Genomic DNA, 12,942 nt, shown 5'->3' with positions numbered 1-12,942 from the left:
TTGTGTGGTACTTACGTAGACATAGAACAATCACGTGAAAAGTAATTGATTACCAGTTGCTCATTGTCTAATGTTGTAATGAAATATTTCGGCTTGACACTGTTCTCCACGAGTTCACAGACTGAAAAAAATGGCTCTGAATACTATGGGACTTAACAGCTGTGGTCATCAGTCCCCTAGAACTTAGAACTACTTAAACCTAACTAACCTAAGGACATCACACACATCCATGCCCGAAGCAGGATTCGAACCTGCGACCGTAGCAGTCGCGCGGTTCCGGACTGCGCGCCTAGAACCGCGAGACCACCGCGGCCGGCAGTTCACAGACTGACCAGCGAGATACGGCCACCTGGACGCATGGAAGTTACTAGTGACCTTCGTATCGAGATGGCTTACAAAAGCATATGTTTTACATGTATGTTACTTTATTAATGTCAGCAATTTTAGTAAGTGCTAATAAATTTTAGAAAGTAGCCTATGGCAAAGACATGGTCTTTTTTAATCATAGACAAATACCGTTAAAGGTTACAGGAATTCCACAGTGTGATATAAAGTGAGCTCTCCAGGAATTTAATGCTCTCATGATGGGCCCAGCGGAAAGCTGAAACCACCTTCGGTTTTTGCAGCAGTAATAATTGTTATTGGATCAACAAATATCTCTGCTTGATATCTATCTCCCCTCATCCCCCCTCCACAGTTCATAGACAAATACCACAAAACTTTACAGGAATTTTACATTATGCCACCAAGTGAACCTTTCGGGCGTTTCATCCTCTCACGATAAAATCTTATTTACTTTGTACCTACCTTAACGGTCAAACAGTTTCTGATTTTTGTAGAGAAAGGAACTGTTATTGAACCAAAGTCTCTACATGATAAGCTTGTTAACAGGTTTTGATGACATTGGAATCGCAACAGACGTAGAAAATTCCACCATTAACCGTCACTTGTATGTTCTTATACCATCGAACTACGAGGTCAATGGCAGAGATTACTCCAAAGTAGCCGTGGGTGCCTCGTTTCTCGGACCCAATGGTCAGTAATGAAACGAAGTTGTAGATTATGCGAGGTATGGTGTAACACAGGTTTAGGAACAACACCCGGAGTACTTCACTGTGTAAGATGTGTCCTACGTGAAAATGTTTTTTGCTTTCTGAAGCTTTTAAGGGAAAAAAAAACCGGTTCAAATGGCTTTGAGCACTGTGGGACTTAACATCTGTGTTCATCAGTCCCCTAGAATTTAGAACTGCTTAAACCTAACTAACCTACGGAGATCACAGACATCCATGCCCGAGGCAGGATTCGAACCTGCGACCGTAGTGGTCACGCGGTTCCAGACTGAAGCGCCTAGAACCGCACGGCCACACCGGCCGGCCTTTAAGGGACATTTCGGATTTTTGTTACCATGCGACAGCGTATTTGGCACAGCAATTTCTAGAAGTTAGATCTCTGTAGAAACAAATTTCCGGCCTTTAAGGGACATTTCGGATTTTTGTTGCCATGCGACAGCGTATTTGGCACAGCAATTTCTAAAAGTTAGATCCCTGTAGAAACAAATTTGTTACTCTCAAATGATTCTTAATATCTGAAAGTAGTCGTCTCTGTTTACTGTTGTTTATTCAAATTCATTGGTAGCGTGACCGTGGGCAGACTGAGCCCACTGTACACAATCGCAAACACCCGACTCAGGTGCCCTCTGCTGAAAACTACGTACAGTCAGTGTTTCAGATCAATGTGTTAATTTAATTACCAGTTTCAACATATTTCTTATATCTCGGTATTAGGGCACAATCCAAATGGCTTCTTAGTTTAAAGTTAATTGCATTACGTCTTTTACGCAGTATCTTCAATAACGCTATGTATCAGTGTTTTCCATCTCTGCGTCCCTCCATCCTCTACCAATAATACATGACACACACGTCTGAATGAAACAAGGAATGTTGTCAAAAGTGTACTATAGTTGTATTTTGTTTATTTTTTAGCTTATGACGTTTTAAAGAAATTTGACGTTTCACATCTCGTGATTAACTATGTACAATTTTAAGAAAACTAAATTTTAAATATTGACAGTGTAACTAATGAGAAGGTATTGAATAGAGAAATTTGTGGCACAACTTGACTAGAAGAAGGGATCGGTTGGTAGGGCATATTCTGAGACATCAAGGGGTCACCACTTTAGTATTGGAGGGCAGCGTGGAGGGTAAAAATTGTAGAGGGAGACCAAGAGATGAATACACTAAGCAGAATCAGAAGGATGTAGGTTGCAGGGAGATGAAGAAGCTTTGACAGTATAGAATAGTAAGGAGAGCTGCATCAAACCAGTCTCTGGACTGAAGACGACAACAACAACAATGTTATCTATTCATTCGGTTACAGCTTTAGGCATTTTAAATTTTAAATTCACTGAAGAAAAACTGAAAGACGTCGTCGGTTTTGATTTGACGACGGCGTATGCCGCCCGTGGGACAGCAGATGCACTGATAACGGTTCCCAAGTCGTCCGCCAACAGATAGCTCAGTGGCATAGTTACCATAGAGTCATCCGTGTCTACCGTGTAATAGGAAATGCTCACGTCCAGAAGGTTCGGTGTGGTGCAAACGTGTGAAGCGACCAGGCAACCATGCCAAGAAGACGCGCTCGTTCTTCCTACATTAAGTAAGCGAGTTTTCAATGGGACAAATTGTGGCTTTCCGAGTGGCTGGATGGTCCTTTCGGAGAACTGCCGCACAACTTTGGCATGCTGCTTCAGTTGCGCAACGGTGCTGGTACGGGTGGCTACGTGAACAGTATAACTGCCATAGATGCATTTGTGTATGTCCACACAGCGTAGCCACCCGCCAGGTCCAAGGTATTATAAGGGCGGTAGTGGCAGGTCCTGCAATTACCACAGCACAGATAAGAGTGTATATGAGCCGAGAAGTGAATGAATGAATGTCGTGTGACTAGGGCCTCCCATCGGGTAGACCGTCCGCTGGGTGCAAGTCTTTCGATTTGACGCCGCTTCGGTGACTTGCACGTCGATGGGGATGATATGACGATGATTAGAACAACACCCAATCTCTGAGCGGAGAAAATCTCCGACCCAGCCTGGAATCATACCCCGGCCCTTAGGATTGACATTCTGTCACGTTGAACACTCAGCTACCGGAGGCGGACAGCCAAGAACTGTCAACGCGAATTGTTGCGAACTGCTTATTAGAAATGAGACTACGGGCACGCACACCTCCTGACCGTCTTCCACTCACCCCACAACGCCGACAGGCAGGTCTCGACTGGTGCCATCAGGGGATACTTGGAAGAAGGAATTAGACGCTTTGGTCTTCAGTGCTGAAAACTGATTCGGCCTGCACGAAAGTGACAGTAGCTTGCACGTAAGGTGGAGACCTGTTGAGCGCTGTCTCGTAGAGTGCATTCGCACAAGACGCACTCGCCTCAACCTTACCCTGTTATCTGGGTTGCTGTAAGCTGCAATTGTCGTTCACCTTTCTGAATGGGACGCCAGCCAGCGCTCCATTGTCAGACCCGTCCTTTTGCCATTCTTACAACAGAAAGGTGATATTTTGTTCCAACAGAATAATGCTCGCCCACACACTGCCAGTGAAATTCAACTAGCTCTGCAAAACGTGCAGCAACTTCCGTGAGCAGCTCGATACCCGGACTTGTTCGCAATCGAGCACTTGTGGGATACGATGGGACGAGAAGTCATTCGTACGACTCGTCTATCGACAACTCTTACAGAACTCCGGGAACAGGTCGAGTGCATAGCATAACGTATCCCAGTGCAGTATTCGCCATCTGTACGACCGACCGGATGCCAGTCAGCGCCCGCATTGCAGCCCATGGAGGCTACACCACATACTAACATAGGTGTTTCAGCAAGGGTCGATACTGGTACCTCAGAATCGCATGTATTATTGATCTGTAAATGAGATCATTTCATTTACACCATATTTTTGCTGATGATGCTGTAGTATATCGAGATGTTGTAACAAGGGAAAATTGTACTGAAATGCAGGAGGATCTTTACCGAATTGAAGCATGGCGCAGGGAATGGTAATTGAATCTCAATGCAGACAAGTCTAATGTGCTGCGAATACATAGAAAGAAAGATCCTTTATCATCTGGCTACAATATAGCAGGTCAGCAATTGGAAGCAGTTAATGCCATAAATTATCTGGGAATAGGCATTAGGAGTGATTTAAAATGGAATGACCGTACAAAATTAATCGTCGGTAAAGCAGATACGAGACTGAGATTCACTGGAAGAATCCTAAGGAAATGCAGTCCAAAAACAAAGGAAGTAGGTTACAGTACACTTGTTCGCCCACTGCTTGAATACTGCTCACCGGTGTGGGATCCGTACCAGACAGGGTTGATAGAACAGATAGAGAAGGTCCAACGGAGAGCAGCGCGCTTCGTTACAGGATCATTTAGTAAGCACGGAAGCGTTACGGAGATGATAGATAAACTCCAGTGGAAGACTTTGCAAGGGAGGCGCTCAGTAGCTCGGTACGGGCTTTTGTTGAAGTTTCGAGAACATACCTTCACCGAGAAGTCAAGCAGTATATTGCTCCCTCTTACGTATGAGGATAAAATCAGAGAAATTAGAGCCCACACAGAGGCATACCGACAATCTTTCTTTCCACGAACAATACGAGACTGGAGTAGAAGGGAGAACCGATAGAAGTACTCAAGGTACCCTCCGCCACACACCGTCCGGTGGCTTGCGGAGTACAGATGTAGATGTAGATGAAGATGCACTGTCGCTACAACAAACCTTGAGTGCATTGGGAGCCTCTAAATGGGTGTACTTATTCTGCTTCGAGGAGTGTATTTTCTATCTATGTTGTCTACTGAAAGAGTAATTAGTAAATTTTTATTTTACTTGTGGAGCTCAAGATTATTAATAAATGTATCAGACATCAGTTTCAAAGTGTGACTAACTGCAACTGAGATTGTTGCAATAAATATTTGTTTTAATTATGCAGTTACGGCATCTCTCATGACATTACGTCATGCACTATTACTATTCTTAGGCCTGTTAGGTGACTTAAATCTGACATAGCTGTAGTACGTATGTTTCATAATTTAGTTGTAAACTACAATTGCGGACTTCATCGCCTGATTGGTTATTAGTTCACTATCGTAAGTAATGTTCGTAAGTGTCTCACAGGAAGGGAGTGATACATGACACCAACACCTTGTGGTATCCCATCACATCTCCGAGGTCGTGCGGTCACTGGGAATTTGCACATCGCACCACGTCGAGGCTGTACCGTAAGAACGTGTAACCTCCCCCTCACTTATCGACCTTAATGACAGTGAAAAATTAAACCGCGTGTACCTAATGGAAATTTGGGAAAAGCAATCGTCACCGAAGTTAATCTGTCGGTAAAGAGGGAGGAAAGAGTTACATCTAAATGAAAGGGAAAATGCTAATGAAACTGGTGGAAATTAATTTTCAAAAGGGGTAAAGTTAATAAAGAAAGTAAACGTGTGGCCGTTACGTTAACAATTAACTAGCGGTAATTAGATATTTGAGATTTGGGGAAAATTACAGTCGCCAGTCCTATGGACAATTACTATAGTAACTCAAAAAGAAAGGTTATTGCACATATAATTAGCACTAGAAGCGTGACAACTGAAGGTTGACACGTATAGTGTGAAAACTGAAAGTTTCAGAAGTAATAAATTTCGCTACACTCTGACTTAATTTATCAAAAGAATTAATAAAACCGGAAAATTGAAAGTTAATTTAGTGACTGAAATTAATAGTGAGCTTTGTTTCTGAAGGACTACGAAAATCAATAAAATAAGGTTAGTCTTGGGCTACCTCAACAATCATTTCTAAAGCTACTTGAATCTACGCAATTTAGAAATAAGAGATTTAACTTTGAACTTGAATTAAATGATTCTGAACAATTAACAATAGTAAAATTTAGTACGTACCAAACTGAGATGTAGTCACAGGTAAGCTAAAATATGGTAACAAAACTCGCACTCATAATTTGTGCTTGTGTAATCTAAATATTGTAGCCAGCTATGAATACTTTAACTGAACTTTGAAATTAAAGCAGTGAAATGGAATAATATTACTTTAATGCCGGCGTTTGAATTTCAACGACACTCGGGTTCATTCCGGTAAAGGAAGGGACTCTGCTTGGTAATGCAATTGGGACAATGAGCAACAAATGTTCATGCTAAGCTGCTGTAATTATAGTTACGAAAATGGAGCAGTTTGAAAAGCTGAGGTCTGCCATACAGTTCTAAAATTTTACGTGCTTTCGGTCTTCCTTGTTGGTTGATTGAAGGTTTGAAGCCGTCGATAGAGGAGGTGGCGACAGTCACTCATTGTCGGCCGTCGCTGTCGCAGAAGCTGCATGTTGGCGCGCCTTCTTCTCGACACGGTCTCCAGCCGAAACGGGCTCTTGTTGTGTGCCTGCTAACGCTTACCGTCCGCGACACCATATCCGAAACTATCATAGCAAGTCGAGCGCAATTACATGCTGCCAGACCCCGAAAGCGCGGCAACTCGCGGGAGCGTCACACAACACACCTGCTCCCTCTGCCCGCGCTCCACGCGACAGAGTTAACACTACCAAAGATCGTAAACACTTTGGTTCTTCACACGACCTATCGATGTAATCGTTCGATAGCATAGTTTTCCCTAGGCAAGACCCGAGCAGTCTCACGAGAGTTATCCATCCCATGGTCTACAGTGCGGAAAGTTTTATGATCTATTTTACACCGGCAGTGCAGCAACACAAACGTCATGATCCGCAGCAATGTTCTGAGTTCGGTTTCTCGCGTGCATCGAAATTGATGACTTGTGACCGGGCAATATTCTGTAAAGTGAAGAGGGACCTATTACACTAAAGGATGCAGTGTAGACACAGAACTGCCAAATTTAGGGTACTGTTAAACCGCGTGTTGTGCAGGAAGAGGCATTACACTCGCCATGTGCAATTGTTTGGTGCGGACTGACAAGCACTTTTACTCTCTTCTTTGAAGAGAATACACGCAGAAGTACTGTCAGGTGTACTGTGACGTCTGCTCGTTGTCAAGGTTTCCTTGAACATCGTGTGATTCCTGCTTTGGAACAGCGCAACTCTTTGGAAACCATTGTTTTCACGCAAGATGGGGGAACACCCCAAGGCGCTCGCCAAGTTACAGATCTGCATAATGCAACCTTGTACGAACGTGTATCTCCGGGGGTTGTATAGATACATGTCCCACTTGTTTGACTTTTTCTGCTCACGTTCCTTGCCAATACATTAGATATGCAGACATTTCTTTACGTCTTTGTTGCATTCATAGAGCCAGATGTGCACCTAGTGGCCGAAACTGGAATTAATACTTTTTGCACCGTAAACAAGTTCCCCATTAACGCATTCGAATATCTACCAAGCTTCGCTACCATACGATCATTATGGACCACACTGAATCTCCGTGAGTAGGTACAGTGTGATTATAGCCAACTTGTATGAACCCTGATTAATTATTGGTGCTCCTTTTCTGGCACACCAGCTCTTTGGCAATACTATCGATTACCCGGCTGTACTACGATCTTTACCCCTGTTGTGATCTGGGGGTGGGTATTTGCAGTAGGAGAGCTGGTCGTCGAAATCGCTACTAGGCCCTAGGGCGTGCTTGAGGGGATGACGGAGCAAACACGCGGGCTCGGGCAGCCGTCGCGCGGCCGGCCTTCCTTGCAAAGGGTTGTGAGTTTGCGGTGGACGCGTCTGATGTCAACTTCGGCCGCTGCTCGTCGCATTGCTTGGGTGCCTGTTTTCTCGGAGAGACACATCCCTCGAGACCATCTCGAACTTCGCTCTCCATCGTACGTGTAACTGGTTTTGCTGCCTTCGATTTGCGTTGCAGCGAGTGTACTTGTTGGTCGGTTGATCCTAATGTACGTGTTGTCGAAGTAAGAGTAGCCGCAGAGTCTGTTTGAGTGTATGCAGACCAGCAGTTACTCTTTGCATTAAAATCCGCTGGTTGGATGACTATTTATGAATTATTGAATGCACTCAGTAAACAGTAATTGGTTTGTGTATTTTATTGTTTATCAATTTCTTAACGTATATTGATTGATGTTGGTTGGTGTTTTCCGTGTCTTCTGCGGTCTGTTTGTGTTCCACTTTCTGCAAGTTGTGGTGCGCGGGGGGAGGGGGGGGGGCGGGGGGGGGGGGGGGTCGCAACGCCCTGATTCGGTGCTCAGAAGCTGTGACGTGCCGTCTTGCCGTCTGATGGGAAGTGACTCCCGGTTGAGCCCTGGCGATTAGGTTTTGTTTGGACATCTGCTCCACTGCTTCCGGCTTTTAAGTTAAGTCACCTTTGCACAGGACAGCCTGGGTTCACTGCCCGTTTGATAAACGTAACCTATTTCATGTAGTGTTTTTAAAAAAGAAAAAGGTTTTAAATTTGTTGAGTATGAATGGCAATTATAGTCACGTGTCGTACTGGTTGGGATTTTGGGGGCTCTAAGCCAACTGATGCTTTTCGTAAATCACCTCTATTGTGTAAATTATTTTAAAAAAATTTTTCGTCATTTCATTAAATCTGCTTCAGACTGTAATTTATTTGAAATCTCCGTGGGTTATCTCTTTAAGCCTGTTATTAACTGTTATCTGCTGTCTTGTTTGAGAATCAAGATACCTGTAACTTTTTGTAAAAGATTCCCACGTTGATTGTCTCTTACCTGCTTTGAACAAACAAAGAATTTGGTAGTTGTTGTTTAAGGAGTGACATTATAGGGGGCCTTGGCCTTTCATCCTAACGGTACCAAAAATATTCAAATGTGTCTGATATCATATGGGATTTAACTGCTAAGGTCATTAGTCCCTAAACTTACACACTACTTAACCTAAATTATCCTAAGGACAAGCACACACACCCATGCCTGAGGGAGGACTCGAACCTCCGCCGGGACCAGCCGCACAGTCCGTGCCTGCAGCGCCCCATACCGCACGGCTAATCCCTTGCGGCTTAGGTGTAGCCCTCATCCCCACTTCCTAAGTTTCAATTACACTACTGGCCATTAAAATTGCTACACCACGAAGATGACGCGCTACAGACGCGAAATTTAACTGACAGGAAGAAGATGCTGTGATATGCAAATGATAAGCTTTTCAGAGCATTCAGACAAGGCTGGCGCCGGTCACGACACCTACAACGTGCTGACATGAGGAAAGTATCCAACGGATTTGTCATACACTAACAGCAGTTGACCGGCGTTGCGTGGTGAAACGTTGTTGTGATGCCTCATGTAAGGAGGAGAAATGCGTACCATCACGTTTCAGACGTTGATAAAGGTCGCATTGTAGCCTATCGCGATTGCGGTTTATCGTATCGCGACACTGCTTCTCGCGTTGGTCGAAATCCAATGACTAATAGCAGAATATGGAATCGGTGAGTTCAGGGGGATAATACGGATCGCCGTTCTGGATCCCAGCGGCCTCGTATCACTAGCAGTCGAGATGACAGGCATCTTATCTGCGTGGCTGTAACGGATCGTGCAGCCACGTCTCGATCCCAGAGTCAACAGATGGGGACGTTTGCAAGACAACAACCATCTGCACGAACAGTTCGACGACATTTGCAGCAGCATGGACTATCAGCTCGGAGAACATGGCTGCGTTTACCCTTGACGCTACATCACAGACAGGAGCGCGTGCGATGGTGTACTCAACGACGAACCTGACTGCACGAATGGCAAAACATCATTTTTTTCGGATTAACCCAGGTTGTATTTACAGCATCATGATGGTCGCATTCGTGTTTGGCGACATCGCGGTGAACGCACATTGGAAGCGTGTTTTGGTCATCGCCATACTGGCGTATCATCCGCGTGATGGTATGGGGTGCCATTGGTTACACGTCTCGGTAATCTTTTATCCGCGTTGACGGCACTTTGAACGGTGGACGTTACATTTCAAAAAATTTCTCTGAGCACTATGGGACTCAACATCTTAGGTCATAAGTCCCCTAGAACTTAGAACTAATTAAACCTAACTAACCTAAGGACATTACACACACCCATGCCCGAGGCAGGATTCGAACCTGCGACCGTAGCAGTCCCGCGGTTCCGGACTGCAGCGCCAGAACCACACGGCCACCGCGGCCGGCGGACGTTACATTTCAGATGACTTACGACACGTGGCTCTACCCTTCATTCGATCCCAGTGAAACCCTACATTCAGCAGGATAATGCACGACCGCATGTTGCAGGTTCTTTACAGGCTTTTCTGCATACAGAAAATGTTCGACTTCTGCCCTGGTCAGCACATTCTACAGATCTCTCACCACTTGAAAACGTCTGGTCAATGGTGGCCGAACAACTGGCTCCTCACAATACGCCAGTCACTACTCTTGATGAACTGTGGTATCGTGTTGCAGCTGCATGGGCAGCTGTACCTGTACACGCCATCCAAGCTCTGTTTGACTCAATGCCCAGGTATATCAAGGCCGTTATTACGGCCAGAGGTGGTTGTTCTGGGTACTGATTTCTCAGGATCTATGCACCCAAATTGCGTGAAAATGTAATCACATGTCAGTTCTAGTATAATATATTTGTCGAATGAGTACCCGCTTATCATCTGCATTTCTTGTTGGTGTAGCAATTTTAATGGCCAGTAGTGTATGTTCTTCCAAAAGTCAACTAGCGTAGTCTAATATGCTGCTGATGGCATCCTATCAACGTGGACACTGCAACAAAATCCATGTGATTGGTTGGTTGGTTGATTTGGTCGAGGGGACCAAACAGCGAGGTCACCGGTCATGTTGGATTACAGAAGGACGCTGGCCGTGACCTTTAAAATGAACGACCCCTGCACCTGGCTGATGCGATTTTGTTAAATCACAGGAAAGCTCAATCAGGATGGCCGGTCGTGGGTTTGAACCGTCGTCTTCCCGAATCCAAGTCCAGTGTGTTAAACCACTGCGCCACCTCGTCCGATCATATGATTGGACCAATGAAGCACAGGGTACACGTTTTGCCTACTCCTTACCTGCGGATAGGCTAAATTAGTCGCTGTCGAATGCGCTACAGGTGCCTCCTTCGAACACAGGCACAGCAACCCCTTTTGAAACTCCATATAGACAGACGCGGCGGCAGCACGTGCAAGGCTGAAGCTATTGAAGATGAACACGACAGTTTTGGGGCGGGACGCGGGTGGTTTCCATTGCTTGCGCCTAGGGCGGTCCATTGCTTTCTGCGGCGAAGTGCGAGCGCGCCGGCATTGTGCTGGCGCCGGCGGCGGCGTGTGGCTGCCGCTGTTGTGCTGGCGCCAGTCGCGGCGCTGCAACCTCGCCGGCTTTCACTGGCGCGGCGGCTACGCGGGACACGTATTGCAGTGGCGGCAGCGGCGTTCCTGCGGCCGTAACACGTCCGGGCGCAGCGTCGCCAAAGTGGCAGGGCGCGCTCGTGCTTCGCCAGGAATTTCCACTGCCGCATCGACCGCCGCCAGCGCGACGGGCGCGCGCTCCTTTACGACAGCAACCACTGGCCGACGCGACCTGCTACACGGCCTGCTCCACCACGCACAGTGGAACTGGCCAATCTCTTCCCTATGACGAGGTACCGGTAGCCACAGCCTTGTAGCACTCAAGTCACTATCTTCCAACTGTCAGACATCAATCTTCTTGTATCACTACTGGCACTTTTGCGTCCCTTCTCACAAAATCATTGACGTTTACTGTGAAGAAATCATATCTTCGACAGTATTACCAGGAGCACTAAAATGATAGGTAAATGGGGAATAAGGAGTGGTAAGCGGTAGAGCCCACACTACACAGAAAATTTTTTCAATTTAGTTACCCCAAACAAATTACATAACACAGTGTAATGGGACACACTCCTCTAACATTACGTTTTTTTAATAGAAATAACCGATACCATTTATAAAAAATGGTTCAAATGGCTCTGAGTACTATGGGACTTAACATCTGAGGTCATCAGTCCCCTAGAACTGAGAACTACTCAAACCTAACTAACCTAAAGACATCACACACATCCATGCCCGAGGCAGTATTCGAAGCCGCGACCGTAGCAGTCGCGTGGTACCTAACTGAAGCGCCTAGAACCGATCGGCCACACCGGCCGGCTACCATTTATACTTTCAGTTCTTGTATAGGTGAACATCATCTCAGTTGTTTAACTAAAATAATTTCGTATGATTTTGTTCACATTGTATTGTGTTCCAGGCTAAAATATATACAAAGAAATTAATTTGTTACAATCGATATGTACACTACTGGCCATTAAAATTGCTACACTAAGAAGAAATGCACTTGATAAACGGGTATTCATTCGACAAATATATGATACTTGACCAGACATGTGATTACAATTTCACGCAATTTGGGTGCATAGATCATGAGAAATCAGTACCCAGAACAACCACCGGTGGCCGTAATAACAGCCTTGATACGCCTGCGCATTGAGTCAAATAGAGCTTGAATGGCGTGTACAAGTACAGCTGCCCATGCAGCTTCAACACGATACCACAGTTCATCAAGAGTAGTGACTGGTGTATTGTGACGAGCCAGTTGCTCGGCCACCATTGACCAGACGTTTTCAGTTGGTGAGAGATCTGGAGAATGTGCTGGCCAGGGCACCAGTAGAACATTTTCTTGGTTTAGAAGTATTAGAAATTAGAAATTCTGGCATACTTAAAATTCATGTTATTAATTGCACATTCTAACACCAGATTTATTTCTGTATCCATTTATAAAATAGTGATCTGCCTTAGCAAAGATTTTTCTTTTGTTAAGAAAATATAAAACACTGTTGCTTTGTAAAATCTTTGGAATATTCTGAGTACCGCAGTATCCAAGGACTAGTGGGCATACCTCTGATGGAATCGCACATGTTCTTTTAATTTTGTCTACTACATTGTTCTGATGGTTGTGTGAAAATGAAGATTGTGAAGTCAGTGTGAT

The sequence above is a fragment of the Schistocerca serialis genome, chromosome 2 (genome assembly GCF_023864345.2).
Source record: "Schistocerca serialis cubense isolate TAMUIC-IGC-003099 chromosome 2, iqSchSeri2.2, whole genome shotgun sequence".
NCBI classification, from domain to species: domain Eukaryota; kingdom Metazoa; phylum Arthropoda; class Insecta; order Orthoptera; family Acrididae; genus Schistocerca; species Schistocerca serialis.
Note: the sequence above shows the minus strand (reverse complement) of the source record.